Source organism: Equus caballus, chromosome 3 (assembly GCF_041296265.1).
Source record: "Equus caballus isolate H_3958 breed thoroughbred chromosome 3, TB-T2T, whole genome shotgun sequence".
Taxonomy (NCBI): Eukaryota; Metazoa; Chordata; class Mammalia; order Perissodactyla; family Equidae; genus Equus; species Equus caballus.
In genome coordinates this window covers 39,935,806-39,952,805 of record NC_091686.1, presented here as the reverse complement: position 1 = coordinate 39,952,805, position 17,000 = coordinate 39,935,806, and the positions used below count along the sequence as shown (strand labels likewise).

At 41.0% G+C, this 17,000-nt stretch overlaps 1 protein-coding gene across 1 annotated transcript in view; it reads right to left on the bottom strand.

The window, feature by feature from the left end:
• LOC138923416 (rho GTPase-activating protein 20-like) overlaps positions 1–11,747 on the bottom strand; it is an 84,588-nt gene extending 72,841 nt beyond the window's left edge. The window contains exon 1 of the mRNA XM_070262176.1: positions 11,504–11,747. The gene's annotated coding sequence lies outside the window, so the exon portion shown is untranslated. The remainder of the gene's footprint in view (positions 1–11,503) is intronic.
• Positions 11,748–17,000: the final 5,253 nt, after the last annotated feature.

Here is a 17,000-nt window from a genome sequence, read left to right as displayed (position 1 = left end):
CACCCAGGCCTTCACTGGGCTGCAACCTCCTCCCCACACTGACTCCTCAGTGTCATAGAGAGGCCTCCTCACATGGTGGGCTCTCTGATGCCCCTTCAGTTGTTACACAGTGGAGCGCAGGGCCCTGAGAACTGGCCCCAGAGGGACAATTTGTGCTGCTTTCTCACAGCAGAAGGACAAAGGCCCTGAGACCAGCCACGTCTCACTGTTTGGGAAGGTGGAGGCACACCCCCTCTCTCTGACCCCACTTTCCACTGAGGCAGGTGCAGGCCCCTCGACCCTCCCCCTTCATGCCTCTCATGTCCCCCCTGGTGGGGATGGGGGTCCATCAACAGGAACAAGGCAGGGAGGTATTGAGAAGAGGCTGTTCTTCATCCTCAGAAAGACAGAGGTCGGCTGCTCTGGGACCCACCTCTCAGCACAGCTGTCCAGGATGACGCTGGGGCTGCAGCCCTGGGACCTAAGGGGATGGGGCTCCACGAAGAGGGCAGCGTCCCCAGGGTTAAACCGAGACCCTTGTAGGAGGGAGACACTGAGGAGTGAAGGGGGCTTAAGGATTGAGACCCCAGGAGACAAGGAAAGCAGACTTTGAGTGACTGAGCCATGGCTGAGTGACAGGAGAAGGGAGGTTTCACACCATCCTCTGGCCCACAGGGACCCTCACATCAGAAGATGACAATGACCACACATTAGAGCGGATGGAGCTGAGGTGATGGGCTACTTTGAGCAGGGGTCATGCTAGAGGTCCGGGGACCTGCACAGCTGCCTCTATTTATCCCCACCAGGCACCTTCTTAAGGAAACATTCAGAAAGGTGTATTTTGCCTACTCTTTTCCTTTTATTTCTTTCTCTCTCCCTTCCACACACACACACACACACACACACAAATATAGGTAGAAATGTGTCGTGAATCAGCCATGATGGGCATTCGTACTGAAGAATTTTGTACCATGAAAGAGACCAACTTTGCTTTAAACTTGGCTACTCTCTCACTTTTGTCCTAAAATTTTTACCTGTTCTGTGTATTTTGTGTATCATCACTTCTCTTCCTATGTATAGTTTTCGTGAAAAAATAATAAACGTGTGTGATTGAGCATCAATTTATTAACTAGAACACAGCTTTAATCTTACTCTTTTTTGTATCTAAAATACTCCATTTACAAAGTAATTATGTAATTTTTTACCCAACCTGTTCACTCTAACAGAACTGTACTAGTGAAAATATTGTGATATTTCTTTACTAATTTCTCAGTGAATAATTTAGCCTTTCACAGTGACAATGAACACAAATTTCTCAGTGAATTCACAGAGATAGGAAGCTCACTAAATACATAGTCTCCGTTGCATAGAGAGAAAAAGTAGGTAATATATAGAGATGACTAGAGAAGAATTTACATAATTTGATAACTCAGATAAATATGGCTTTTCAAATGGAATTTCCAATGATTCTATTTCCAAATGTGTGGAGGTATAATTAACAAGTAAATATTGTATTATATTTAAGGTGTGAATGTGGTGATTTAATACATATGTACACACACATTTTCAAATGACTACCACAATAAGTTAATTAACACATCCATCACCTTTTTGTATTTGGTGAGAATACTTAAGATCTACTCTCTTAACAAGTTTAAAGTGTTCAACAATGTATTATTAACTATAGTCACCATGCTATATATTAGAGCCTCAGAAATTATTCATCTTTTTTTTTTGAGGAAGATTATCCCTGAGCTAACATCTGCTGCCAATCCTCCTCTTTTTGCGGAGGAAGATTGGCCCTGAGCTAACATCCGTGCCCATCTTCCTCTACTTTATATGTAGAAGGCCTGCCATAGCACGGCTTGACAAGTGATGCGTAGGTCCGTGCCTGGGATCCGAAACAGCAAACCCTGGGACACTGAAGCAGAGTGCACGAACTTAAATGCTGTGCCACTGGGCCAGCCCCAGCAATTATTCATATTAATACTGAAAATGTATACCATTTGCTACTTTTCATTTAAATAGGAACAAATTTTATGTTCTTTGTCCTAGAAATGTCAGGTGACATCTCAGAAAGGGTAGAAATGGGTGGGTTGGTATTTCAAATAAAAAAAATGTACTGTATTTATTTCCATCACGTCAGCTTTTAGGCCTCTCACTCTGAAATTTTCACTCTCCAGTATAGTTGGGGTGCAGGTCTTTTTCCTACATATAGCTCGTTTCCAGAAACAGAGAACAATTATGGTGACACTCTATTCAATTTTTCAAACAAACTATTTACTCTTCAATGATGCACTACAAGATATAAAAACACACTTATATAGAGAACACCAGGTGGGCGCCACAGTGTGGGGCATATGTTCACTCTGATAATCCTATGATGACCCATCTCAGTGGTTCTGTGCTGATGGACACCTTGTCCTCCATTTTGTCACTCTGTCAGTGGGGAGGTCAGATTTGATTGCAGGCGAACAGTTCTTAGCTTTATACCAAGAGTCCTCCAAGATGGGAAACCAGCACTGCTGCTCTAGAAGTATGTTCACAAGGATTCTGTGAATGTGGTGACAACAAATGGGCTGTCTAACTCTTCTCAGAATATTTGACACTACTTTTCATGTCCCCTTCTCCAATACATTATGCAGAGTTATAAATGCATCTTATAATTTTCTTTTATTCCTCAGTTTATATTTTTGAAACTTCATTCAAATTGGTTGTGTTAAGTTGTGTATCCATGTAGAAAAATGTACACTTTCCTAATTCCAATCTTGAACACTCTCCTCCAGAGAATATAAACAGTGAGAACACACCCAGCCCAAAATCCCTGAATTCAACACACAGAGGAGCTGGAGCCAAGAATCAGGTGCTGTATTTCCTGGGGAAGAGTGACAGGCAGGGTTCCCACTGTAGGGGAGGATGACAATTCCTCTACCCTCTAGATCCTTCTGGTTAGTCTAAGAATTAAGTTGACATGAGACAGGATAACAGGAGAAAAATCAAAGTACAATAACATGTACACATGAAATAAATGCAGGAAAACCGAGTAACTCACCAAAATGGCCAAAGCCAGCACCTTAAATACCATCTTCAATGAAATAAGATGTAGATAAAGAAAACACAAACCAATAAACAAAACAACACAAAAATATCCCTAATAAATATTTACACAAAAGTCCAACCACCCCCCAAAAAAACATACCAGCAAACCAAATTCAACTGTACCTTAAAAAATTTATACATTATGAACAAGTAAGATATTTGCTAGAATGCAAGGATGGTTTAACATATGAAAATCAATCAGTGTAATATAGTACATTAACAGTATGAAGGACAAAAAACACATGCTCCTCTCAATTGATGTATAAGAAGCATTCAACAAGTTTCAACACTCTTTCATGATAAAAACAAGACCAAAAAATTCAACCAACTCAAAATAGAAGGGCCCTACCTCAAGATAATAAAGGTCATATATGGCAGAATCACAGCTAACATTGTACCAGATGATGAAAAGCTGAAAGTTTTTCCTCTAAGATCAGAAAGAACACAAGGATGCCCACTCTCACCACTTCTACTGACTATACCACTGGAAGTCCTGGCTAGAGCAATTAGGCAAGAAGAAGAAATAAAAGACATCCAAATCAGAAAGGAACAGTTAAAACTGTCTCTGCAGATGATAGGATATTATATATAGATAACTCTAAAGACTCCACCAAAACCTGTTAGAATAAACAAACAAATTTAGAACATTTTCAGAATACAAAAACAAAATACAAAAGTCAGTTGTGCTTGCACACACTAAGAACACACTACCTGCAAAAGAAATTTGGAAAACAATCCCATTTACAATGACATCAAAATGAATAAAATGCTTAGAAATAAATTTAACCAAGGAACTGAAACATCTGCACAGTGACAACTAAAGAACATTGATGAAATAAATTGAAAAAGACACAAATCAACAGAAAGATATCCAATGTCCATTGGAAAAATTAGTATTGGTAAAACATCTATACTACCTAAGGTGTTATATAGACTCAGTGCAATTACTTTCAAAATCCAAATGCTATCTGATACAGAAAGAAAAATACTTGACCATAAACTTTACATGGAACCACGAAATACCTCAAACAGAAAAAAGCAATGTTGAGAAAGAACAAAGCTGGAGGTCTCATAATTCCTGATTTCAAAACATATTGCAAAGCTACAATAGTCAATGAAGTATTACACTGGAAGAAAGACAGACATCTATACAAATGAAACAGAATAGAGAGCCCAGAAATAAAGTCACGCATAGATGGTCAACTGATCTTCAACAAGGTTGCCAAGAATACACAATGGAGAAACGATAGCTCTCCAAAAAAGGTTTGCAGAAAACTGAATATGCATATTCAAAAGAATAAAACTGAGCAGTCTGATCTAACACCATACACAGAAATGATTTCCAAGTGGATTAGAATTAAACATAATAGTGGAGACTGTAAAAGTGTTAGAAGAAAACAGAATAAAAGGATAATGACATTGGTGTTGGCAATGATTTCTTGGGCATGACATCAAATCACAGGACACAAAAACAAAAATTAGAAAAGGGAGGTCACAATTATCTGAAAATATACACAGCAAAGGAAACAGCAAGTGAAAAGACAACTTATAGAATGGGAAAAGAATATTTGTAAGCTATATATCTGATATGAGGTTATTATAAAAAATATATAAAAGAACACCTATGACATAACAGAAGAAGTCAAATAACCTGATTGAAAAATGGGTAAATGTTTGATGTAAAGTGATGCAGCCACTGTGGAAAATAGTACAGGGTTTCCTCAAAAACAAAAAGTACAACTACTATATGATGCCGCTCTCCCACTTCTGGGTACTTATCTAAAAAATTGAAATCAGGATCATAAAGAGAAAATTTCACTCCTGTGTTCATTGCAGCATTATGCACAATATTCATGAGGTAGAAACAACGTAAATGTCCTCTGACAAATGAAACAGTAAGGAAAAATTAATATATACATGCAATGGAATATAATTCAGTGAGGAACCAAAAAAACAAAAAGGAAATCCTGCCATATGCTACAACATGAATGAACCTCAAGGGGCATTATGCTAAGTGAAATAAGCCAGACACAGAAGTACAAATACTGTAATATGGCACGGTTCCAGTTATACGAGATTTCTAAAATAGTCAAACTCATCCAAATGCTGCAGGAGCAGCAACGGTACTCATGTCTTAGCCCTTGCCCTTTCTCCAGCAGTGGCAAATGGCACCTGAGACCCGAGGCTTCAGGAGCCACAGCAGAACCCACGACCCAGCCCCCAGTGGTGGCACTCCTGACACACACTCTACCAGCAGCAGGGAATGTATACAAGACCCTGGTCACCCAGCAGTGACAGTGACACCTGTGAACCTACTGCTCCTGGCAGCAATGCTGCCATAAAACCTGGGAGCAGCAGCACAAGTGAAGCACAGGGCAGCCTCACCCAAGCCCAGGGAGAGCCAGTGGGAAAATATGACACTCAGGAGACTCCAAATGCAGAGGAAGTGTTTGCAGGCTGGTCACCCTGATGGTGACACCTGAGAATGCAGGAACATCATAAACATCAAGGCACCAACAACCTTGGAATCACAAGCAGCACAGGGACGGTACTGACAATGCCTCTGCAGTGGCAGTGGATGGTGAAGTGTGCAGGCTCTCAAAAACATGCAGAAGCAGCCTAGAATCAAAGTACCCAAAGTCTTACCCAAATAAGAAAGGTGTTTACTGCCACAAATGCACTGGCAGAGAATCAACTCATCAAGCTCCATGAAGAACTACAGTAACAAGGCAGAATAAAAAGGAAATGAGAAGTCTCTAGAAATCAAACTGGAAGTCATGGAAGACTGCCATCTGACTGACAGGGAACTCAAATAGCTGTCATGAAGACACTCAATGAGCTAGAAGAAAACTCAGACAATTCAATGAGTTCAGAAATAAAATTAATGAAGAGAAGGAGTACGTCATCAAAGGGACTGAAACTTTAAAGAAACAAACAAACAGAAATTCAGGAGAAGAACATGATAAATGAGATGAAAAATAAAGCAGAAAGCACTGGAAATACAGCAGCCCATATCAAAGAGAGAAGTAGCAAACTCAAAGATAGAGACATAGAAATGATTCAGGTAGAAGAGGAGAGAGAACTAACATTTTTTAAAAAATAAAGAAATTCTATGAGGAATATATGAGTCAATTAGGAAAAGCAACATAAGGATAACAGGTATCCCAGAAGGAGAAGAGAGTGAAAAAGGAGCAGAGAGCTTAGTCAAAGAAACAATAGCTGAGAATTTCCCAACCCTGAGGAAAGAACTGGATATACCAGTACATGAAAGAAATAGAACTCCTAATTATCTCAATGCAAAAAGACCTCTCCAAGGCATGTAACATTAAAACTGTCAAAAGTCAATGATGAGAAAGAATACTGAGGGTGGCCAGAGAGATGAAAATAATTTACAAAGGGAACCCCCATGAAGCTATCAACAAATTCTTCAGCAGAAACTCTACAGGCTAGGAGAGAGTGGAATGATATATTCAAAATATTGAAAGACAAACACTATCAGCCAAAAATACTCTATCCAGCAAAGTTCTCCTCCAGATATAAAGGAGAAACAAAGGCTTTCACAAACAAATCTGAGAGAGTTTATCACCAGTAGACCTCCCTTACAAGAAAAGTTCAAAGGAGCATCGTACCTGAAACTAAAAGGAAAAGGTTGACAAGATTTCAGCTTGGTGATAAAGACACAGACAGAATCAGAAAATTGCAACTCTATATCATACTAAGTAAACAGTAATACCATAAAGGCTAAATGGGAAAAAAACACAACAAAAATAACTATAACCACTTTAATATAACAAACTCACCACACATAAAGGATAATTTGTGACAATAAAAACATAGAACAGGATGAAGAAAAGGATACTATCTTCATAGGCTAATGGAGATAAAGTGCTATCAGGAGAAAAAGGACCTCTCATCTAGGAGATCTTTTATACAAACCTTATGTTAACCACAAAACTGGAAAATCAGAGCAGAGTCATAAATCATAAATAAAAAGGAAAATGAGAAAAACATCACAAAAACCCAGCTGACTGAAACTGCAGACAGAATTACAAGGCAAAAGAAACAAGGAAACACAGAACAACCAGATAACAATAGATAAAATAGCAGTATTAAACCCTCGCATATCAATAATTACTCTAAATGGGAATAGATTGAATTCATCAATCAAAAGACACAGAGTGGCTGGATAGATTAAAAGACAAGACCCAATAATATGCTGCCTCCAAGAGAGCTAAGTCAGGTCTAAAGACACACAAAGGCTCAGAATGAATGGATGGAAGATAATACTCCAAGCAAATAGTAACTGAAGGACAGTAGGTGTCACCACACTTATATTAGATGAAATAGACTTCAAGCCAAAAAAGATAGCAAGAGACAAAGGTGAGCATTCTATAATGATAAAAGGGACATTCCACCCAGAAGACATGACATATTCATATGTATGCATCAAACATAGGAGCACCAAACGATATAAAGGAACTATTAGCAGAAGTAAAGAGAGAAATTGACAGCAACAGAATAATAGTAGGGAACTTTAACACCCTACTTACAATAATGGGTAGATCATCCAGACAGAAAGTCAACAAGGAAACATTGGCATTAAAGCAAACACTAGACCAGATGGACTTTCTCTCTCTCTATATATAATATTCTACTGTAAAGTACCAGCATAGATATTCTAAACATTCTTCTCAAGTGCACATGGAACATTCTCAAAGATAGACCATATGTTGGAAAAGAAAATAAGCATCAATAAATTTAAGAAGATTGAAATCATATCAAGCATCTTTTCTGACCACAGTGGTGTGAAATTAGAAATCAACTAGGAGAAGAAAACTAGAAAACTCACAAATACATGGAGACTAAACTACATGCTACTGAACAACTATTGGATCAATGAAGAAATCAAAGGAGAAATCAAAAAAACACCCGGAGACAAATGAAACTGAAAACACAACATACGAAAACTTACAGGATGCAGTAAAAGCAGTATGGAGAAAAAACAGGAAAAATCTCAAATAAATAATCTAACTCTACCTAAAGAAGTAGGAGAAAAAAGACAAATAAGCCCAAAGTCAGCAGAAGGAAGGAAATAATAAAAATAAGATCAGACATAAATGAAATATAGACTAAAAAAGTAAAACAAAGGATCCATGAAAATAAGAGCTGCTTCTTCAAAAAGAAAAACAAAATTGACAAACCCTTAGCAAGACTCACAAATAAAAAAAGAATGTTCAAATAAAATGAGAAATGAAAGAAGAGAAATTACAACAGATACTACAGAAATAGAAAAGATTATTTGAAAATACTAAGAAAAGCCATATGCCAATATATTGAATAACCCAGAAGAATAAGATAAATTCTTAGAATCATATAACCTCCTGCAGCTGAATGAAGAAGAAATAAAGAGCCTGAATAGATCAGTCACTAGTAAGAAAGCTAAAGCAGTAAGACACACCTCCCAGAAAACAAAAGTCCAGGACCAAATGGCTTCTCTGGTGAATTCTACCAAACTTTCAAAGACTTAATATTTATCCTTATGAAATTCTTCCAAAAAGTTGAAGAGGATGGGACACTCCCTAACTCAGTTTATGAGGCCAACATTACCCTAAAACTAAAGCCAGATAAGGACAATGCGAAAAAGGAAAGTTACAGACTGATATTGCTGATGAACACAGACGCAAAAATCCCTAACAACATATTAGCAAATCAAATACAACAATACATTAAAAGAATCGTACACCATGATGAATTGGGATTTATTCCAGGGATGCAGGGATGGTTCAACATCATCCACAAAACAATCAATGTGAGACACCACATTAACAAAATGAAGAATAAAAAACTCATGAACATCTCAATAGATGCAGAGAAAGCACTTGTCAAGATCCAATATCCAATTATGATAATGACTCTCAATAAAGTAGGAATAGAAGGAAAGTACCTGAATGTAAAAAAGGCCATATACCACAAACCCTCAGCCAACATCACACTCAATGGTGAAAAAGTGAAAGCTATTCCTCTAAAGACAGGAACGAGACAAGGATGTACACTCTCACCATTATATTCCACATAGTATTAGAAGTCCTAGCCAGAGAATTTAGGCAATAAAAAGAAATAAAAAGGATCTGAATTGGAAAGGAAGAAGTTAAACTGTCACTAGTTTTGGATGGCATGATTTTCTATGTAGAAAACCCTAATGAATTAACCAAAAACTACTAGAAATAATTAATTAATACAGTAAAGTTTCAGGGTACAAAATCAACATATGAAAATCAGTTGTATTTCTACACACTAACAAGGAACTAGCAGAGAGATAAATCAAAAATAAAAATCCATTTACAGTCTCAAAAAAGTGAATAAAATACCTACGAATAAATTTAACCAAGGAGGTCAAAGACCCATACACTGAAAAATATGACACTATTGAAAGAAATTGAAGAAGACATAAAGAAATGGAAAGCTATTCCACATACATGTACTGGAAGAATAAACATAGTTCAAATGTCTTTATTACATAAAGCAATCTGCAGAATCAATGCACTGTGAATGAGAATCTCAACAACATTTTTCATGGAAATAAAATGATGAATCCTAAAATTTATATGGAACAACACAAAACTCTGAATAGCCAAAGGAATCCTGAGAGAAAAGAACAAAGCTGGAGGTATCACACTTCCTGAATTCAAAATAGACTACAAAGCTACAGTAATCAAAACAGCATGGTAGTGGCAGAAAAACAGACACTCAGATCAATGGAACAGAATTGAGAGCCCAGAAATAAACCACGCATCCATGGGCAGCTAATTTCCGACAAAGGAACCAAGAACGTACAAGAGAGAAAGGAAAGTCTTCAAAAAATGGTGTTGTGAAAATTGGACAGTCACATGGAAAAGAATGAAAGTAGACCATTATCTTACACCATACACCTAAATTAACTCAAAATGGATTAAAGACTTGAATGTAAGATCTGAAATCATAAAAGTCCTAGAAGAAAACACAAGCAATATACTCTTAAATGTCAGCTTTAGTATCTTTTTGAATATCATGCACCCTTAGGCAAGAGTAACAAAAGGAAAAATAAACACATGGGACTACATCAAACTAAAAAGCTTCTGCATAGCAAAGGAAACCATCAACAAAATGCAAAGACAAACTAAGTTAGGAGAAGATGTCTGCATTAATATTTGGATTAGTATCCAAAATACATAAAGAATTCATACAACTCAACATCAACAGTAAAACCCAATTAAATAATGGGCAGAAGATCTGAACAGACATTTTTCCAAAGAAGATATACAGATGAACAACAGGCACTTGAAAAGATTAGGGAAATGCAAATCAAAGCTACAGTGAGATACCCCCTCACACCCAAGCAGAATGGCTATTCAAACAGACAAGAAATAGCAAGTGTGTTTTAGGACGTGGAGAAAGGAGAACCTCATATACTGCTGGTGGGATGTTAACTGTTGTAGCCACTTTGGAAAACAGGATGAAGATGCCTCAAAAACTAATACTTGAACTACCATATGAAAGAAAGAAAGATGGAAACCCTTCTCCCCCAATCCTAACTCCCTATGGCTTTTCACCCCAGATAGCCAATTTCTTTGCAAACTTATTAAGACTTAAAAGAAATTACACTGTTTAAATCTCCACGATAAACTTCCTGGGAGGCATAATGGATCTAGAAAGGAGATCTCTGCCCCAAATGATCGCAGGAAAGCGGGAAGGAGCATTTTGAGGACAAGCTGGCACAAAAAGCACGGCTCTCCACTCCTAATCATCTGTTTTCATTATGGTAAAATATGTATAACCCAAAATTTACCGTTCCGACCGTCTTTAAGTGTGCACGCAGCGGCATTAAGTCCATCCGCAATGCTGTGCAGCCATGACCACTACCCTTTTCCAGAACATTCCCCATCTCATACAAACCCTGTTCCCATTGAACATGAACGCCCAGCCCCCCCCTCAGGCCCTGGGACCCTCGGGTCCGCTCTCTGACCGTTGATCCGCCTGCTCCAGCTTCTCACGTCAGTGACATCGGCCCTTCAGTTCCACCCTCTCAAACACCACATCTATGGTTTGTAGTTTTCTCTCAAAACAGCCCCAAATGACACCGACAGGAAATGCAACTGCAAAACAGTGATTTTCCGTGATCGCTATCACATCAATCGATGATAAAGCCGTTGACAAACTACTTTCTGCAGTTTTTGAAATTTCAATATTACCCAAAAGACCTAAATGACGAGGCTGTTTAGAGTTGAAATCCTGCACAATTCGCCCAATTTTACCCTCGTGCTTCCCAAAGCCTCAAGTTAAATGAGCCAAACCCACTGACTCCGGGCTCAGGAGCCACTCGGACGCCCTGAGCCCTGCCCTGTGCCCCCTCGGCCGGACCTGGAGCCCTCGGTCCCTGAGGACAAACCTCCACATCCTCCTCAGGGGGCACGCGGGGCGGCGACACCTTCCAGTCAGTCAGCGCGTTCAGGACGAGGAGCGCGAGCGGAGTCTGGTCCCTGCTCAGCGCCCGCGACTGTCGCCTGCCACACACGACCGGGGTCGGCGCCCTCACCGGGGTCCAGGCTCTGAGGGGCCGCTGCCGCCAACGTCCCCGCTGCCAAGTCCGCTGGCGCCCAACTGCCGCCGCCGCCGCCGGCTCTGAGGGCCCTGGGGGAGGGGCTGGCCGCTGCGGCCCCGCCTCCAAGCGCCGACCACGCCCCCATGACACGCCCACCGCGGACTTCCGGCTGGCAGGGGAATCCGCTTCTCACCTCAGGGCCAGTTCCTTTAGCGCCCTCTCTGGTCGCGGTGAGTAATGCAGGAGGGCTGTGCAGGGCTGCGTGATGGACATCCAAAATGCCGCCAACCACGCCTACCGTGTGCTCTTGATCTGCGTCTATCCTTCTACCAAAACCATTCAGCTCTGAACGCTCTAACTTTGACTTTTACAAGCTTGTGGCCTTATTTCTCCCACTTTATTCTCTTATTTAAGTGTTTTAGCTATGCGTGCTCCTTAGCTTTTCCATACACATTTTCGCATAATTTTTTCTGTATCTACAAAATGTCTTGTTGAGATTTTGATGGGAATTATATTAAATACATATATCAATTTAAAAGAAAATTGACTTCTTTACAATACTAAATTTTCCGACTCACGAATGTACTGCATCTCTCCATTTATTTAGATCGACTTTTTTTGATTAATTTCATCTGCATTTGAAAGTTCTCAGAATCCAAGATCTGTACAAGACTCTACAAATTTTTTGTGTATTTCTTAGAATTACACTTAAGTTTTTCATCTTTGAAGAATAGTAACTGATTATATACTTTAAATTTCTGCCAATGCTGTCATTGCTAGTATACTGAAATCCAAATGATTTTTGTATACTAATTTTGTGGCCTCCAAATTTGGTGAAGCCACTTATTACTTATAGAAATTTTCATTTGTAGATTCCATGGAAATTTCTATGGAAGCAGTCATGTCCTTTGCAAAAAAGGCATGGTTGCATTTCTTCTTTTTCTATATGCATGTCTTTTCTTTCCTTGTCTCATTGCACTCACTGGAACTTCCAGTAGGATATTAAATAAGAGTAGTGAGGATGGGCCTCCTTGCCTTGTTCTCAGTGATAGCAGGAAAGTGTTAAATATTTCCTCCTTAGGGATAGTGATAGCTGTAGGTTTCTGTGGATCAATTTTATCAGGGTGAGGCTGTTCTTTATGCCTAACATACTGAGATTTTTTTAATCATGTGTTAAATTTTGTCAAATTGTTTTATACATTGATTGATATGATCATGTGAGTTTTCTTCTTTAATCTTTTCATATGGTTAATTACGTTGATTGATTTTTCATATTGAGCTAGGCTTGCATCCCTGCAGTAATCCACAGTTGGACATGCTATATAATTCATTTTATATACTGAAAAATATAATTTGATAATATATTAAGGAATTTTATGTCTATAATTGTGAGGGATATTGGTCTATATATTTTTGTGCATTTTAAATTAATGTGTCTTCTATGTTGTTGGATTTAGTGTCTATGAATGTTGCTTGGATCTTATCAGTTCATCACGTTGAGTTCTCTTATATTCTTGCTGACTTTCTGTTGAGGTTTTTATCAGATGTTAAGAAGGCTTTATTGAAGTCATAAGGTGTATTTGTGGATCTACTTCTCTTTTCACTGATATCAGTTTTGCTTCACATATTTTGCATCTCCTTGCTGAGACTTTCAATTATTCCATTTATTTCAAGTTTATTCATATGTGTGTTAATTTATTTTGCTAATAGTTGCTTTTAATCATTGTCAGATAGGTAATTCTAACATTTTTGTCATGTCTGTGTTGGCATCTATTGTTTGTCTTTCTTCACTGTGTGATGTTTTCCTGATTCTTAGTGTGAAGAATTATTTTCGATTGAAAGCTGAACATTTTGGGTATTGTATTATGAGACTTTGGGTAGTACTTAAACTTTTTGTCTTAGCTGGCTTTCTGTTACATCACTCCAGCAGGGGAGAAGAGGTGAGAAACACCTCATTCCTTCCAGATGTGGGGAAATGTTCAGACTCCCCATTGCAGGTGGAGATCTTTTCCCTGCTGGGAGGGGGTAGGAGTGCAGACTTCCCATCAAGCCTCCACAGATACTCCCTGGATGGGAGAGGTAGGAGTGTCTCCTCATTGATGCAAATATGCCTACACTGACTCCAGGAGGGCAGGGCAGCTCATTACCACATGGCAGTGATAAAGGTCCCCACTCTGCTCTTGGCCTGCTCTGTGTCTACCTTTGTGGGTATGTGGAGGAGCACCCACCCCTTCACTGCTGGGTGGAGAGTGGAAATCCAGCACCCACAAGCTCTCTACTGATGCCACAGAGAGAGGGCTGCGTTACCACCTGACATTCCTCCCATTGAAAGCTGGGGTCTAGGTACCTCCCTCTACCCAGAGCTGACTCTAGTGCTCCTTGTCACTGACCAATAGCTTGGAAATGACACTGGGTCATGCTTAAAGTTTTGTTTGAAATGACCATGAGACTCTGTCTGGTCACTCAGGTCACTCCCCTGTGGAACCCTCATCTGAATGCCCTAGGACTGCCCTGTTGTGAGGAAGCCCAGGTCACTTGGGGAGGTCTCACGTAGGTCCTCTAGCCAAATCTGGCAACAACTACACACATGGGAGTGAAGTCACCTCCCCTGGATTCCAACCCCTAGTTTTCCAGTCAGGCCCAGCGAGGGGGTCTTCTCTGCTGAGGCCCCAACATGATAGAGTAGAAAGAAGCCATCCTCACTACATCTTGTCTGAATTCCTATCTTGTGTCCATGAGCAAAATTAAGTGGTGTTTTTATGCCAATATTTTGGGGAAATTTAAAAATTTTTTCCTTGTTGATTTGTTTCGTACAGTAATAGCAATAAGAATAATGCTCTCATAGAAAACTCAAAATGTATAAAAGTGTGTGTATTAAAATCTGTTTCCTCCTTCCTTCCTGACAGCTTTCCAGTTTCTGCCACTGGAAGAAACATGGTTAAATTTCCAATTTACTTCTGGATTTATTAATTGAACAATCATTAGCACCGACTCTGTAACAGGCATTTTTCTAAGGGCTTCACAACACTGCCACCATGGTCATCCCCACAGGAGGTGACCTAGTGTGGACTGGGCCCTGACAGGGCGGAGGAGGGGAGGACCATAGAAGGGATCGGAGGGTACACATTTATTCCTCTCTGACCTCACCTGATTGTAGTTACCTGGAAATCAGCCTGTCTCCTTGGTGGATGGGCTGCCATTTAGGGGACTTCTTCAGGGGTCAGCAGACAGCTCTAGGTCTGAGACATTTCTGTCCCTGTCCCTTTGGAGCCTCATGTTCTCACTCCCAGTGAGTCTGGCTGTGGCCACCTCACAGCGATGCTGTCGTAGAGGAGCTTGCACAGGTGGAGTGCTGGGCTGTGGGCCTGGCACCAGTCACTGTGAGATGCTGCGTCTGATGCTGCGCTCGGTTAGTGCTGTACCTGGAACCCCTGCCCTCAGCATGGCCAGGGTTTGCAGACATCCCATCACAGGCTCCTTAGTTTCCAAAGTGATGTCACAGCTGCCCCAAATCTCTTACAGGACTCCAGCCCCAAAGCAAAGGTGGGGGCCCTTCACCCACATCTGTGTCCTCTGATCTTTCTGTGCCTTTCCTGAGTCAGGGTGGGGGAAATCCCTCTTCTACCCTTCTTGTGTTCTTATGGCCGGACTAACAGTAAAATTGACACAAGACCAGATTAACAAGAGAAATCCCAGTTTAATATGTACATATTGGAGATCACAGAGAAATGATGCTCAGAGAGTGAACAAAGCAGGCAGTAGGTATATATTTTATACAGTGAAGCAATACATTTGTGAGGAATGACAGGACAAAGAAACTTAGATTTGGGCCTGTAATTGTGAGGTGTTTCAGCAGAGTTCAGCCTTTGGGGGGGCATTAGCAGGTCTATGTTGCTTCTCAGCCCGAATCCACAGCTCTGGAGCTCAGGACGCGGGGAGCGCACCCTCTACCTGGGGATGTGTGCCCTGGTTTCAGGGGAAACAGAACAGGAGGGCCAGGATGCCCTTTGTGCTTCTCAGGTAACTTTCATTCAAAGGAATGAATATGCTTGTGGGGTGTTCGGGGGCAGCCTGTTCTGGGCCCTGAGACCTGGATTCTGTTTACAGAACAATCTGAGATGAGCACTGAAAGAGGATGCAGCCTGAACCCTGAGTCCCCACAAAGACCCTGAGAGCTCAGAGTCTCAAGGAAGCACAGGGCAGAGATGCAAGGTTCTCCAAAGCGTAGGACCACCACGGTGCACCACCCCAGGGCCAGGCCAGCACACGGTGTGCTGCGGGGACACTCTGTCACTTTCTGAGGCAGTTAGAACAGAAGCGGAGTGATCTACGATTTAATGAAAGGTTCTGGATTCTTTCCCCTGGAACTATGAACTTGGGTCCCAGTGATGAGCCTTGGAGACACAGTTAGGGATCCTGAAATCATGTGTCATCTTCTGTAAAGAGCCCTCTGGGCCTTGATTCTCCTATGATGGGATACAGGTCACAGGGTCCTTCACTTGGGGGAGGTGATGCTCAGAAACAATCGCCCAGGTGCACATTGCAGTTGTCGGCACAGGCCCAGCTGCAGAAGCACCAGCCCCAGGCCTGCTGCGCCCACGCTCTGCCACAAGGAGATATCGCTGCAAATTCTTTAGGTTTCCTTTAATTTCTTGCAGGAATGTTTCCTAGTTTCCAGTGTACAACACTTTCTATTTGTTCTCATATTTTCCCTCATTAATATGTATTTTTATGCTGTCGTAAATGGTACTGATTTTTATTTTCAATGTTGAGTGGCTGATTGCTAGTATGTAGAACACAGTTCCATTCTGTGTGCTGTACTGTTTCCAGAAGCCCAGACTGAAACACTCAGACCAGAAGCACCTCTGAGTGTCTCCTAGATGCTGAGCTTGGTGTGACCAGATTCGCCCTACCCTCGTCTCCTCCACTGTCTCCACTGAGAGACTGTGTCTCTGATCAAGGGCTTTCTGCCTGTGAAACACGAACCAGGTGAGACACGAACCAGGTGAGACACTAGCGGATCCACTCATCTGAGGAAGTCAGGTGCTGGCTGAGGAAGTGGCAACAGCAGTCACCCCCTGAGCTAGACGTGGGGGAGCCAGTGCAGGGTGGCTGCTCCAGGCCAGGAGGGTGGAGGGAGCTTTGTGTCTCACTGTCCATGGGGCTGCAACCTGAGTCAGTATTGGAGTAGCTGAGGCATGTGTCACAGTAATGTCACCCTCTTCAGGCTGCAGCCCAGAGAAATAAAATATCTGAGTCAGTGGAGGCAACTTTGGATCCAGAGAGGTGGCTGGGGACCCTGGAACCCTGATTCTTACCTGAGTCTGACTTGAAACTCAGGAGA